General features: G+C 37.1%; 2 protein-coding genes across 10 annotated transcripts in view; one reads left to right on the top strand and one right to left on the bottom strand.

Moving 5' to 3' along the window:
* The window catches only part of ITFG1 (integrin alpha FG-GAP repeat containing 1), a 276,724-nt gene that overhangs the window by 119,290 nt on the left and 143,260 nt on the right, over positions 1–14,174 (top strand). The gene's annotated exons all lie outside the window — the stretch shown is intronic.
* The window catches only part of LOC145513005 (uncharacterized), a 166,598-nt gene continuing 158,589 nt past the window's right edge, over positions 6,166–14,174 (bottom strand). For 2 of the 4 annotated variants that reach the window (XR_014059008.1, XR_014059007.1), the window contains one exon: positions 6,166–6,326. The gene's annotated coding sequence lies outside the window, so the exon portion shown is untranslated. The remainder of the gene's footprint in view (positions 6,327–14,174) is intronic. The other 2 variants (XR_014059028.1, XR_014059012.1) reach the window with 1 other exon arrangement.

The raw sequence follows: 14,174 nt of genomic DNA on the forward strand, positions 1-14,174 counted from the left end.
CTTCAACTAATGAAGAGGCTCTTTAGTTCCTCTTCTCTTTCTGCTATTAGAGTGGTATCTCACTTTAGTATCAAGTTAATGCTGGCTCATAGAGTGTTTTCTTTTCTTCTGTTTTTTGGAAGATTTTGAGAATTTGGTGGTAATTCTCCTTTAAATACTTATTTAAATCCAAAGAAGCCATCTGCTAGGATTTCTTAGTTGAGAAATTTTTGATTGATGATTCAGCAGTTTTACTTGTTATAGATCTGTTGAGATTTTCTATTTCTTCTTCAGTCAGTTTGGTAATTTGTGTGTTTCCAGGAATTTGTCAATTTCATCTAGATTATCTGATTTATTGGCATGACAGTTGTTTAAGGTATTTCTCTAAAGGCAGCAGTAATGTAATTACTTTCATTCCTGATGTTAGTGATTTACATCTACTCATTTTCCTTTCTCAGTTTAGCTGCAGGTTTGTCAACTGTTTTCTTGTTTTCAGAAAAGCAACCTTTAATTGCATTGATTCTCTTTTCTAGTCTCCATTGTCTTTACTTTTTTCTTTTTGTTACTTTAGATTTAGTTTGTTTTTTTCCTAATTCCTCAAGGTATATATTAAAATCATCTATTTGAGATCTTTCTTACTTTTTAATATAGGTATTAAATTTACAGCTATATAAAGCCAAAAAGAGCTTCACAGGTGACTCAGTGGTAACGAATCTGCCTGCAATGCAGGAGACATGGACTTGATCCCTGGATCTAGAAGATCCCCTGGAGAAGGAGATGGAAACCATTCCAGTATTCTTGCTTGGAAAATCCCATGGACAGAGGTTTGGTGAACTACAGTCCATGGTGCTGCAAAGAGTCAGACACAACTTGCATGCTTGCATACATATATACAAGCCATAAAAAGCCCTGGGGGAACATTAGATCTGTATTGCTAAGTGAAAAAAGCCCATCACAAAAGGCTACATATTGTACAATTCCAGTTATATGATATCCTACAAAAGGCAAAACTAGCAGATCAGTTCAGTTCGGTCATTCAGTCGTGTCCGACTCTTTGCAACCCCATGAACTGCAGCACTCCAGTCCTCCCTATCCATCACCAACTCCCAGAGCTTATTCAAACTCATGTTCATCAAGTCGGTGATGCCATCCAACCATCTCATCCTCTGTCGTCCCGTTCTCCTCCTGCCTTCAAACTTTCCTAGCATCAGGATCTTTTCCAGTGACTCATTTCTTTGCGTCAGGTGACCAAAGTATTGGAGTTTCAGCTTCAGCAGGAGTCCTTCAATGAATATTCACAACAGATTTCCTTTAGGATGGACTGGTTGGATCTCCTTGCAGTCCAAGGGACTCTCAAGCATCGTATTCAATACCATACTCCAAAAGCATCAATTCTTCAGTGCTCAGCTTTCTTTATAGTCCAACTCTCACATCCATACATGACTACTGGAAAAACCATAGCTTTGACTAGACGGACCTTTGTCGGCAAAGTAATGTCTCTGCTTTTTAATATGCTATCTAGGTTGGTCATAGCTCTTCTTCCAAGGAGCAAGCATCTTTTAATTTCCTAGCTGTAGTCAACATCTACAGTGATTTTGGAGCCCCAAAAGATAAATTCTGTCACCGTTTCCATTGTTTCCCCATCTATTTGCCATGAACTGATGGGACCAGATGCCATGATCTTAGTTTTCTAAATGTTGAGTTTCAAGCCAACTTTTTCACTCTCCTCTTTCACTTTCATCAAGAGGCTCTTTAGTTTTTCTTCACTTTCTGCCATAAGGGTGGTGTCATCTGCATATCTGAGGTTTTTAATATTTCTGCTGCAATCTTGATTACAGCTTGTGCTTCATCCAGCCCGGCATTTTACTTGGTAGATTCTGCATGTCAGTAATTAAATAAGCAGGGTGACAATATACAGCCTTGACGTACTCCTTTCCCTATTTGGAACCAGTCTGTTGTTCTCTGTCCAGTTCTAACTGTTGCTTCTTGACTTGCATACAGATTTCTCAGGAGGCAGGTCTGATGATCTGGTATTCCCATCTCTTGAAGGATTTTCCACAGTGTATTGTGATCCACACAGTCAAAGGCTTTGGCCTAGTCGGTAAAGCAAAGTAGATATTTTTCTGGAACTCTCTTGTTTTTTCAATGATCCAGCAGATGTTGGCAATTTAATCTCTGATTCCTCTTCCTTTTCTAAATAAAGCTTGAACATCTGCAAGTTCACGGTTCACATATTGTCGAAGCCTGTCTTGGAGAATTTTGAACATTACTATGCTAGCGTGTGAGATGAGTGCAATTGTGCGATAGTTGGAACATTCTTTGGCATTGCCTTTCTTTGGGATTGGAATGAAAACTGACCTTTTCCAATTCTGTGGCCACTGCTGAGTTTTCCAAATTTGCTGGCATATTGAGTGCAGCACTTTCACAGCATCATCTTTTAGGATGTGAAATAGCTCAACTGGAATTCCTACAGCCCACTTGACTTCACATTCCAGGATGTCTGGCTCTAGGTGACTGATCACACCATCATGGTTATCTGGGTCATGAAAATCTTTTTTGTATAGTTCTGTGTATTCTTGCCATTTCTTCTTAATATCTTCTGCTTCTGTTAGATCCATACCGTTTCTATCCTTTATTGTTCCCCTCTTTGCATGAAATGTTGTCTTGGTATCTCTAATTTTCTTGAAGAGATCTCTAGTCTTTCCCATTCTATTGTTTTCCTCTATTGCTTTGCATTGATCACTGAGGAAGGCTTTCTTATCTTTCCTTGCTCTTCTTTGGAACTCTGCATTCAAATGGGTATATCTTTCCTTTTCTCCTTTGCTTTTCACTTCCCTTCTTTTCTCAGCTATTTGTAAGGCCTCCTCAGACAACCATTTTGCCTTTTGCATTTCTTTTGCTTGGATATGTTTCTCTCACTACCTCCTGTGCAATGTCATGAACCTCCATCCGTAGTTATTCAGGCACTCTGTCTATCAGATCTAGTCCCTTAAATCTACTTCTCACTTCCACTGTATAATCATAAGGGATTTGATTTAGGTCATACCTGAATGGTCTAGTGGTTTTCCCTACTTTCTTCAACGTAAGTCTGAATTTTGCAATAAGGAGTTCATGGTCTGAACCACAGTCAGCTCCCAGTCTTGTTTTTGCTGACTGTGTAGAGCTTTTCCATCTTCGGCTGCAAAGAATGTAATTAATCTGATTTCGGTACTGACCATCTGGTGATCTCCATGTGTAGAGTCTTCTCTTCTTGTAGATAAGTGATTGCCAGGATTGGGAGTTGGAGGCTTGAATTGATAGAGCACCAAGGATTATTAGAGCAGTGAAAATACTCTGTATGATATCATAATGATGGCTACATGTCATGATACCTTTGTCTAAACTCATAGAATATACACTAAGAGTGAACCTTAATATAAGCTGCAGGCTTTGGGTAATTCTGTGTCAGTGCAGGATCATCAACTTTGACAAATGTACCACCGAAAAGGGCGATGTTAATAATGGGGAGGCAATGAACATGTGAAGGCAGGAGATACATGGGAAATGCATGTATCTTCCCCTCAATTTTTCTGTGAACCTAAAACTACTCTTTAAAAAAGAAAGTCATACTTTTTGCTGTTGTTGTTCAGAGTGTTTTATACATGTCAGTTAGGTCTAGTTGGCTTTTTATTGATGTTTAAGTACTCTATTTTCTTTTTTATCTTCTGTTTAGATGTTCTGCATTACAGACAGTGGAGTATTGAAATCTCCAAATATTATATTGTAGAGCTCTGTTTCTCCTTCCAATTCTTTGAAAAATTGTTTCTCCTACATTGAGAGTCTGTTTTTGGGGTAATATGTGATTACATTTGTTGCATGTTCTTGATGGATTGACCCTTTTGTCAATATATAATATCCTCTTTTGTGTCTTACAACAGAATTTTTTTATTTTTACTGTTTTACTTAAAGTCTGTTTTTTCTGATACTAACATAGCTCCCCAGCTCACTTTGGTTACTATTTATATGGAATGTCTTGCAGTTCTTTCCCATTCAGCTGATTTGTGCCTTTGGAACTACATTGTGTCTCTTGTAAACAGCTGTATAGTTAGACCTCTTTTTTTTAATCCATTCTGCAAATCCTTTTGATCAGAGATTTTAATTGGTGAAGAAATGTCCTCATTTCTTTCTTATTTGTTTAGCTGACTTGTAGTGAACTATTTTGCTTCCCTTCTCCTTTTCTTCTGCATATGTTTTGTAGATTTTGTGTGTTTGTGTTACTATGGTTCAGTTCAGTTCAGTTCAGTGGCTCAGTCGTGTCTGACTCTGCGACCCCATGAACCGCAGCACACCAGGCCTCCCTGTCCATGGGGATTACATTTAAGAATCTAAGGTTGTAACATTATTACTTGAATTGAAACCAGCTTAACATAGCATAGAAATAAATTGTGACCCTCAGTGACAAATAAAACTGCTTTACAGTTATGAAGGAGATTAAAGATGTTTATCTTCTGAGGAAAAGAAGTGCTAATTATCTCATTAATTGTACAGCTAAATGACTAAAATTTTCTGAGATACTTTTTTCCATGGAAATTTCAAAGTAATCATGTCTAGAGTGTTTACTTTTCAAAAGAATATTTCAAATTAGTCTACATATTTCTGAAATTTGTCCTTTTTAGTGATTTTAAATACCCATGTTTATTAATATTTAAAATATTACAAGTTATGAAATAATCTTAAAATGAATCTCTCAAAAATACATATTTCAATGAAAGGTGAGTATAGACAGAAGTTGTAGGCTACCCTAATTAGTGGTATTATCAGTGTCCATTTTAATTGGAACCATCTTTCATCTTCTTTGGAAGTAACACATTCATTCGTACACTCCCGAAGAATCCAATTGACCATCAGCCTTCCCTGCTTTTTGGAGTGATGTATCTTGGTTTATGTAATAGCTTCTGTCTTTGACATTGTAGCATGAATATTAAACTCCTTTGAGTATTCACCATCCTTAAAAAATTGCCATTTATTGATGCAAAAGCTAAAAATATAGTCTCTGGAGTCAGGCTGCCTGTGTTGTATTCTGGTTCTGCCTCTGCCTCTCACTAACTCAACGATTATGGTCAAGTTATTTAACCTCTTGGTACCTGTTTCTTCTGTTAAATGGGGGAGGAAATAGTATAGGATAGTGACACAATAGGGGTTTTATGAAGTTTAAAGGAAATAATACAAGCATAAAACTTATGTTGTTGTTCAGCTGCTAAACTGTGTCCGACTCTTTGCAACCCCACGGGCGGCAGCACAACAGGATTCCCTGCCCTTCACTATCTCCCAGAGTTGCTCAAATTCATGTCCATTGACTCGGTGATGCTGTCTCACCATCTGTACCTCTGCTGCCCACTTCTCCTTTTGCCTCAATCTTTGCCAGCATCAGGGTCTTTTCTAGTGAGTCGGCCCTTCGCATCAGGTGGCCAAAGTATTGGAGCTTCAGCTTCAACATCAGTCCTTGCAATGAATATTCAGGATTGATTTCCTGAATACGGAAAAAACCATAGTTCTGACTATTCAAACTTTTGTCCACAAAGTGATGTTTCTGCTTTTGAATATGCTGTGTAGGTTTGTCATAGCTTTCCTTCCAAGGAGTAAGCGTCTTTTAATTTCATGGCTACTGTCTCCATCCACAATGATTTTGGAGCTCAGGAAAATAGTATCTGTCACTATTCCCACTTTTTTCCCCTTCTGTTTGCCATGAAATGATGGCACCAGATGCCATGATCTTAGTTTTTTTAATGTGTTAAACATAGTTCTTACTAATATCATTATCATCAAAATTTAATATTTACAAGAAAATGTTGGGTTAATGTATACATTTTTATAGATAAAGAAACTGAGACTGAGAAATGGTAACTTGCCCAAGTTACACTGTTAACAAGTAATAGGTGAAATTTGAACCAAAGTCCTTCTAACACCTAAGCCCATGCTCTTGAAAACTATACTCTGCCCTTAATGGAAGTAACCTCGTTAGCATTTTAGAATGTCATATGTGGAATCTAGCCTTTTCATTTCATGGATGGAAAAACTGAATTAGCCAAGCACCTTAGTAACTGAACAGTCTTAAAAAGCAAAATCTTTCCCATTTGTAATCTACTGTCCTTTCTGCTACCTTCAGACATGTCTATGTTGACTGAAAAAAAAAAATACACAACCCAGTAGTTGAGAATTATGTTTTATTTGGGAGACAAAACTAAAGACTTGAGCCTGGGACATAGAATATCAGATAGCTCTGAGAGAGTGGTCCAAAGAGGGAATGGAGGAGCCAGGATATATGAGTCTGCAGCAAATTCCAAATAGTCAGTATCTTCAAAAGATTACTGTTAATTAAAGAAAACCAGATCTCAAGTTAAACAGTTTAGCACTTTTCTATATATGGGAAGATGCAAAAAGGTGGGCTCACTAAAACTATTCCTTTGTTAGGAACCACAGCTATCTGGGGCCAGTATCCTGTGCTTTTCTCATCTTGTGTCTCCTCAGGGTATACCCTTGAGGGTGGCTGCAGCTTCTGACTGCTAGATAGTGAGCTTCTGGTTTCTATCCGGAATTCCCTCAGGGCTCACCACCAGGGTGACAGTATTGTGATGGCTCCATGACTGTAACAACATTTGTTTACCTATATGGCAGGCAATACTTTTTTTCACTTATATCTTCCTATTCTGGGAATTCTTCAGAAGAGATTTCATCATTTTGATTGTGATATATGCCCAAATTTAAAATGCTAATATTTGCATCTGCATAAAACTTTTGAGTATAAAGACTTTTTCTTGATTAATAAAATTAATTTTATTTGTACTATCATTTTATGCTTCCTTATTCTTACCAAAACAAGAGTTTGAGCCATTTTGCTGCACTTTTTGCTTAAGTGTTGATTTTCATGTTTAAATACGTTTCTGTTCTTTTGATGTTAAGGCCTTATTTCAGATGCAGGATTTTAATGATGGAAAGAGGCTAGCACCCCCCCCCTTTCCCTAATGTATGGAGTAGATGTTAATAATTGTATAATTAAAAAAAATAGGATTTTTTTTACTTCTTATTTGTTTTTGAATTTCAAATTATAGTTTTGACTTAGTGGGAAATTTGTCTTAATAGGTTATTTTGTCTTTTTCTGCTATTTTACCAACATGGTGTTAAATAAAATATAGTTTTATTTTTCAAGATATATTCTAATTTTTTAAAGCATTATTAATAGGAATATTCATTTAATATTCATGCACATTATAGAAAAATTATACTGTATTCATATATAGTTAAATAACCATACAGTGTTTGTCAGACTCACAGACGTAGAAAAGAAATTTATTTTTATCAGAGAGTGGGGCTGGGGGATGGGATAAATCAGCACCTTCAGTCATTTCAGTTGCTCAGTCTTGTCTGACTCTTTGCGACCCCATGGACTGCAGCACACCAGGCTTCCTTGTCCGTCACCAACTCCTGGAGCTTATTCAAACTCATGTCCATCGAGTTGGTGATGCCATCCAACCATCTAATCCTCTGTCATCCCCTTCTCCTCCTGCCTTCAATCTTTCCCAGCATCAAGGTCTTTTCAAATGAGTCAGTTCTTTGCATCAGGTGGCCAAAGTCTTGGAGTTTCAGTTTCACTGTCAGTCCTTCCGATGAATATTCATGACTGATTTCCTTGAGGACTGACTGGTTTGATCTCCTTGCAATCCAAGGGTCTCTCAAAAGTCTTTTCTAACACCACAGTTCAAAAGCATCAGTTCTTTGGCACTCAGCTTTCTTTATGGTCCAACTCTTAAATCCATACATGATTGCTGGAAAAACCATACCTCTGACTAGACGGACCTTAGTTGGCAATAATGTCTCTCTTTTTTAATATGCTATCTAGGTTAGTCATAGCTTTTCTTCCAAGGAGCAAGCGTCTTTTAATTTCATGGCTACAGTCACCATCTGCAGTGATTTTGGAGCCCCCCAAAAAAGTCTGTCACTCTTTCCATTGTTTCCCCCTCTATTTGCCATGAAGTGATGGGACCAGATACCATGATCTTAGTTTTTTGAATGTTGAGTTTTAAGCCAGCTTTTTCACTGTCCTCGTTCATTTTCATCAAGAGGTTCTTCAGTTCTTCTTTGCTTTCTGCTATAAAGGTGGTATCATCTGTGAATCTGAGGTTATTGACATACCTCCCTGCAATCTTGATTCCAGCTTGTGCTTCATCCAGCCTGGCATTTCACATGATGTGTTCTGCATATAAGTTAAATAAGCAGGGTGACAATATACAGCTTTGACGTACTCCTCTCCCAATTTGGAACCAGTCTGTTGTTCCATGTCCAGTTTTAACTGTTGCTACTTGACCTGCATACAGATTTCTCAGGAGCTAGGTAAGGTGGTCTGTATTCTCATCTCTTTAAGAACTTTCCACAATTTGTTGTGATCCACACAAAGGTTTTGGCATAGTCAATAAAGCAGAAGTAGATGTTTTTCTGCAGATTAGCACCTTAGGATTAACATCTTAGGATAATTAGCACCTTAGGATTGACAGATATACACTTTATATCAAATAAGTAAGCAAATAAGTGCTACTGTATCACAGGTAACTATATTTAATATCTTACAATAGCCTACGATGGAAAAACCTGAACAAGTGATCTGAATCACTTTGCTATATTCCAGAAACTAACACAGCATTAATTAACTATACATTAATTTAGAAAAAAGAAAAATGAATCAAGAAATTTATGATAAGGAAAGCTAAAAGAATTAATTTTAGAGCACAGTTGATAATTAATATAAAAGAATATTCACAGACTTTATATTCTGTCTTAAGAATATAGCTCCCAAAGTACAATAAACAAGGCATTGCCTTGTAGAATGTTTTAGAAACATTTCTATCATCTTGTACCCTCTGGTGAGTGGGCTGATTTGGACCTCTTCACTCTTATCTCCCCACTCACCAAAATAGTTGGCATTTACCTCTATTTGCATAATACAAAGGGAGATTTCAGAATAGGAAATTGAATAAATAGGTGATTGTTTTGCTTTATATCCTTAACTAGGAAAAACTTATTAAAAATATTAATCAAGCTGTTCAACATCATTAATTGTTAGAGAAATGCATATCGAAACTATAATGAAGTATCACCTCACACCTGTCAGAATGGCCATCATGAAAAAATCTACAAGCAATAAATGCTGGAGAGGATGTGGAGAAAAGAGAACCCTCTTGGGAATGTACATTGGGAATATAAAATGTTGGTTGGAATGTAAATTTATACAGACACTATGGAAAACAGTATGGAGGTTCTTTAAAAAACTAAAAATAGAGCTACCATATGACCCAGCAATGCCACTTCTAGGCATGTACCCTAAGAAAACCATAATTCAAAAAGACATGTACCCGAATGTTCATTGTAGCACTTTACAATAGCCAAGAGGTGGATGCAATGTAAATGCCCATCAACAAATGAATGGATAACGAAGATGTGGTACATGTATACAATGAAATATCTTTGTTATTTAGTCACTAAGTCGTGTCTGACTCATTATGACCCCATGGACCGTACCCCCCCCAGGTGCCTCTGTCCATGGGATTTCCCAGTCAAGGATACTAGAGTGGTTTGCCATTTCCTTTTCCAGGGGATCTCTTTGACCCAGGGATTGAACCTGCATCTCCTGCATTGGCAAGCGAATTCTTTACCACTGAGCTACCAAGGAAGCCCACTACAGTGGAATATTACTCAACTATAAAAGTTAGGAACAAAATTGGGCCATTTGTAGTGATGTGGATAGACCTACAGTCTGTCAATACAGAGTGAGGTTAGAAAGGGAAAAACAAATATCATATATCAACACATACATGTGGAGTCTAGAAAAAAATGGTACAGATGATCCTGTTTGCAGGGTAGGGATAGAGATGCAGATAGAGAATAGCCATGTGGACTCAGGAAGGAAAGGAGAGGGTGGGACAAGTTGGGAGAGTAGCATTGACACATATACAGTCAGACAGTCAAAGTGTTAGTCACCTAGTCATGTCTGACTTTGCAACCTTGTGGCCTATAACCCACCAGGCTCCTCTGTCCGTGAAATTCTCCAGGCAAGAATACTGGAGTGAGTTGCCATTCCCTTCTCAAGGGATCTTTCTGACCCATGGATCGAACATAGGTCTCCTACATTGCAGGAAGATTCTTTACCACCTGAACCACCATGGAAGCCCATATATATAGTACCATATGTAAAATAAAAAGCTAATGGGAAGCTGCTCTATAACACAAGGAGCTCAGCTCAGTGCTCTGTAATGACACAAAGGGGTGGGATGGTGGGGTGGGAATTGGGAAGGAGGCTCAAGCATGAGGGGATATATGTATACATAAAGCTGATTCACTTTGTTATACAGCTGAAACTAACACAACATTGTAAAGCAGTTATATTCCAGTGATAATTTTTTTTTTTAAAAAAGCACATAGTAGTCAAAGAATCAGTATATCCAGCAAAGCAGAAAATCACCTGTAGATAAATGTCCTGGAGACATTATTGAAACTTGATGGATATTTAAGCACTGAAATGACAAGGAAAAATAATTTATCATTTCTAAAAGAACAATTATTAGAATTGGCAAGAGAAAAAGAAGTCATCGTGAAAGTCTATAACCTATAACCTGATCAGCTAGTCACAAAGCCTAAATCTATGTTAAAGCAAATTTAGTTAGCTTTCTATATCCTTGACCTTACCTTGGAATCTCCAACATTACCCTGTCTGTCAGGAACCAGCAGTATCTTATTAAATAATTACAGTTTTTCAGTTCTGATCATGTTCATATTCCTTCACAATATATGTTTCTTATCACTGCAATTCTGTTAAGGCCCTGACACTTTGTAGGCTCACCTTTAATCACCTAAGTATTTTAATGCATATTTATAGGAGCATAACTTGACAATCAACCTGGATGCTATTTAACATCTGAGGAAAAATATGTAAAGTTATGTATGTACTCATAAATTTGCAGTTTATGTTATTTGAAAATGCATATTTTGAAGAAAGTAAGTGTCTGCTTTCCACATGATAATGTGACATGTTCTTTTCCTATGTGTGTATGTGTGTGTTTTATAACATCTGTTTCTTTATTTTTTTTTTTAATAAATTTATTTATTTTAGTTGGGGGCTAATTACTTTACAATATTGTAATAGTTTTTGCCATACATTGACATGAATCAGCCATGGGTTTACATGAGTTCCCCTTCCTGGACCCCCCACCCACCTCCCTCCCCATCCCATCCTTCTGGATCATCCCATTGCCCCGGCCCTGAGCCCTTGTCACATGCATCGAACATGGAATGGTGTTCTGTTTCACATATGATAATATACATGTTTCAATGCTATTCTCCCAGAACGTCCCACCCTCACCTTCTCCCTCAGAGTCCATAAAATTGTTCCATGCATCTGTGTCTCTTATTCTGTCTCGCATATAGAGTTATCGTTACCATCTTTCAAATTCCATATATATGCATTAGTATACTGTATTGTTGTTTTTCTTTCTGGCTTACTTCACTCTGTATAATGGGCTCCAGTTTCATCCATCTCAGTAGAACCGATTCAAATGTATTTTTTTTAATGGCTGAGTAATATTCCATTGTGTATATGTACCACAGCTTCCTTATCCATTCGTCTGCTGATGGACATCTAGGTTGCTTCCATGTCCTGGCTATTGTAAACAGTGCTGCGATGAACATTGGGGTACACGCGTCTCTTTCAATTCTGGTTTCCTCGGTGTATATGCCCAGCAGTGGGATTGCTGGGTCATATGGCAGTTCTATTCCCAGTTTTTTAAGGAATCTCCACACTGTTCTCCATAGTGGCTGTACTAGTTTGCATTCCCACCAACAGTGTAAGAGGGTTCCCTTTTCTCCACACCCTCTCCAGCATTTATTGCTTGTAGACTTTTGGATAGCAGCCATTCTGACTGGTGTGAAATGATACCTCATTGTGGTTTTGATTTGCATTTCTCTAATAATGAGTGATGTTGAGCATCTTTTCATGTGTTTGTTAGCCATCTGTATGTCTTCTTTGGAGAAATGTCTGTTTAGTTCTTTGGCCCATTTTTTGATTGGGTCGTTTATTTTTCGGGAATTCAGCTGCAGAAGTTGCTTGTATATTTTTGAGATTAATTGTTTGTCTGTTGCTTCATTTGCTATTATTTTCTCCCATTCTGAAGGCTGTCTTTTCACCTTCTTTGTAGTTTCCTTTGTTGTGCAAAAGCTTTTAATTTTAATTAGGTCCCATTTGTTTATTTTTGCTTTTATTTCCAATATTCTGGGAGGTATAACACCTGTTTCTTATTGTCACAGTTTGGTTTGCCTATTTTTATACTATGCATTCATTTTAAAGTTCTGAATTTTCTTTCTGTAAAACATGTAATCTTGCTATTATATTATAATCATTTTGTATCATACTCAGTTTATTTCTGTGCCATAATGTCTCTTACATTAATGATGTGTTCTTCTGAAAAATATAAAGTGGTATACTTCACATACAGTAAGTCCCCCACATGCAAATGAGTACCATTCCAAGAGCATGTTCATAAGTCTAATTTGTTCATTAAGTCTGACAAAGTTAGCCTGGATACCCAACTTACACAGTTGGTTATATAATACTGTACTGTAATAGGTTTATAATACTTTTCACACAAATAATACATGAAAAAAACACACAAAAATTAAAAGAAAACATTTTATAGTATAAAACTATGAATAGTAATAGAGTACAATAGCTGGCATACAGGGGCTGGCATCCAGTGAACACACAATAAGAATTACTGACTGGAGGAGAGGAATGAGGTGGAAGATGGTAGAACTGAAGGATCATCAGTAATAGGAGACAGAGGGCATGCTGTTGTTTCACACATGCCTGACATTGTTGGAATGGAGGGTTGCATCTTTGGAAATTCACAACTTAAAGGTTTATAGATGTATAGGATTGTATTGAAATGTATGTATTATAATGGAAGTGATAAGGAAATGTTTTTTATTTTAGCATGTGTATTTCCAGCTTTATGTTAATAATAACAAAAAAATGTAAACACGAGTACATTATCTGACATATGTCGCACGGGTTTTTTGAAATGTGATGGAAACGCTGCTACTTCTACCTATATTCTGGGTCTAATTTAGCAGGAAATGCAGTTTTAGAAATTCTGTATAGGAATCATTCAGCACTGGGTCCCACATGTTAAAAGTTAAGGAAAACCTTGAATTCTGTTTAGAATCTTCTGCCATTAATTTGTTGTGTGACTTGTAATATTTATATCTTGAGTATGCTGTAGCCATCCATGAGTAAATTTTCCAGATGATGGAAGGAGTCATTTTGATTTACTCCCCATTTGAGCTGTCATGACATGTTCTACTGTGTAATTCAGAAACCACTGATCTATTTTTATTACTGAACTCAAGAGTTCCAGAGTATCGATCAAAATATTTAGCCATCTACTTACCATTTCCCCCCCCATCTATAAAGTATTATTCATCAGATCCTAAATTATTGCTTTCATTCATGATCAAATGTTTCAGTTTCCTACTGGAAACAGTAAGTGAGTCTTGGAAGTGAAAAATCTGAAGATAAAGCAGTCTGTTCTTCTGGTAGTTATGCATGTTTTACTCTTTTTTTTTCCTTCTTTCTTTTGTTTTACTCTCTTGCCCATCTGCTACACAAAATATACCACTGTCCTAAGTACTTACAACGTACCATGGTGATAGAAGGGGTACATATAAAAAGTGTACTCGTTTAGGATTGTTTACTGCTCTGTCATTTTTCCCAAGTTATTTCCCCAACATTTAATTTTCACAATGACCCCTTTCTATGTTCCTTTTGATCATTTTACAGATAAACTAAATAATACAAGAAAAATTGAGATTCTTTTCTGAAAATGATGGATCATTCACTAAGTTGTGTGGGACAGCTGGATATAATCATCTGTAAAGAAAAAATATTGTAGGATCATTGTTGTTTAGGCGCTATACGTCCTGTCCAACTCTTTAATGGACAGACCCCATGGACTGTAGCACTCCAGGCTTTTCTGTCTTTCACTATCTCCCAGAATTTGCTCAAACTCATGTCCATTGAGTTGATGATGCCCTCCAACCATCTCATCTTCTGTCGCCCCCTACTCCTACTGTCCTCAATCTTTCCCTGCATCAGGATCTTTTCCAGTGAGTTGGTT

Source organism: Giraffa tippelskirchi, chromosome 7, assembly GCF_054371585.1.
Source record: "Giraffa tippelskirchi isolate mGirTip1 chromosome 7, T2T-mGirTip1v1.2.pri, whole genome shotgun sequence".
NCBI lineage: Eukaryota > Metazoa > Chordata > Mammalia > Artiodactyla > Giraffidae > Giraffa > Giraffa tippelskirchi.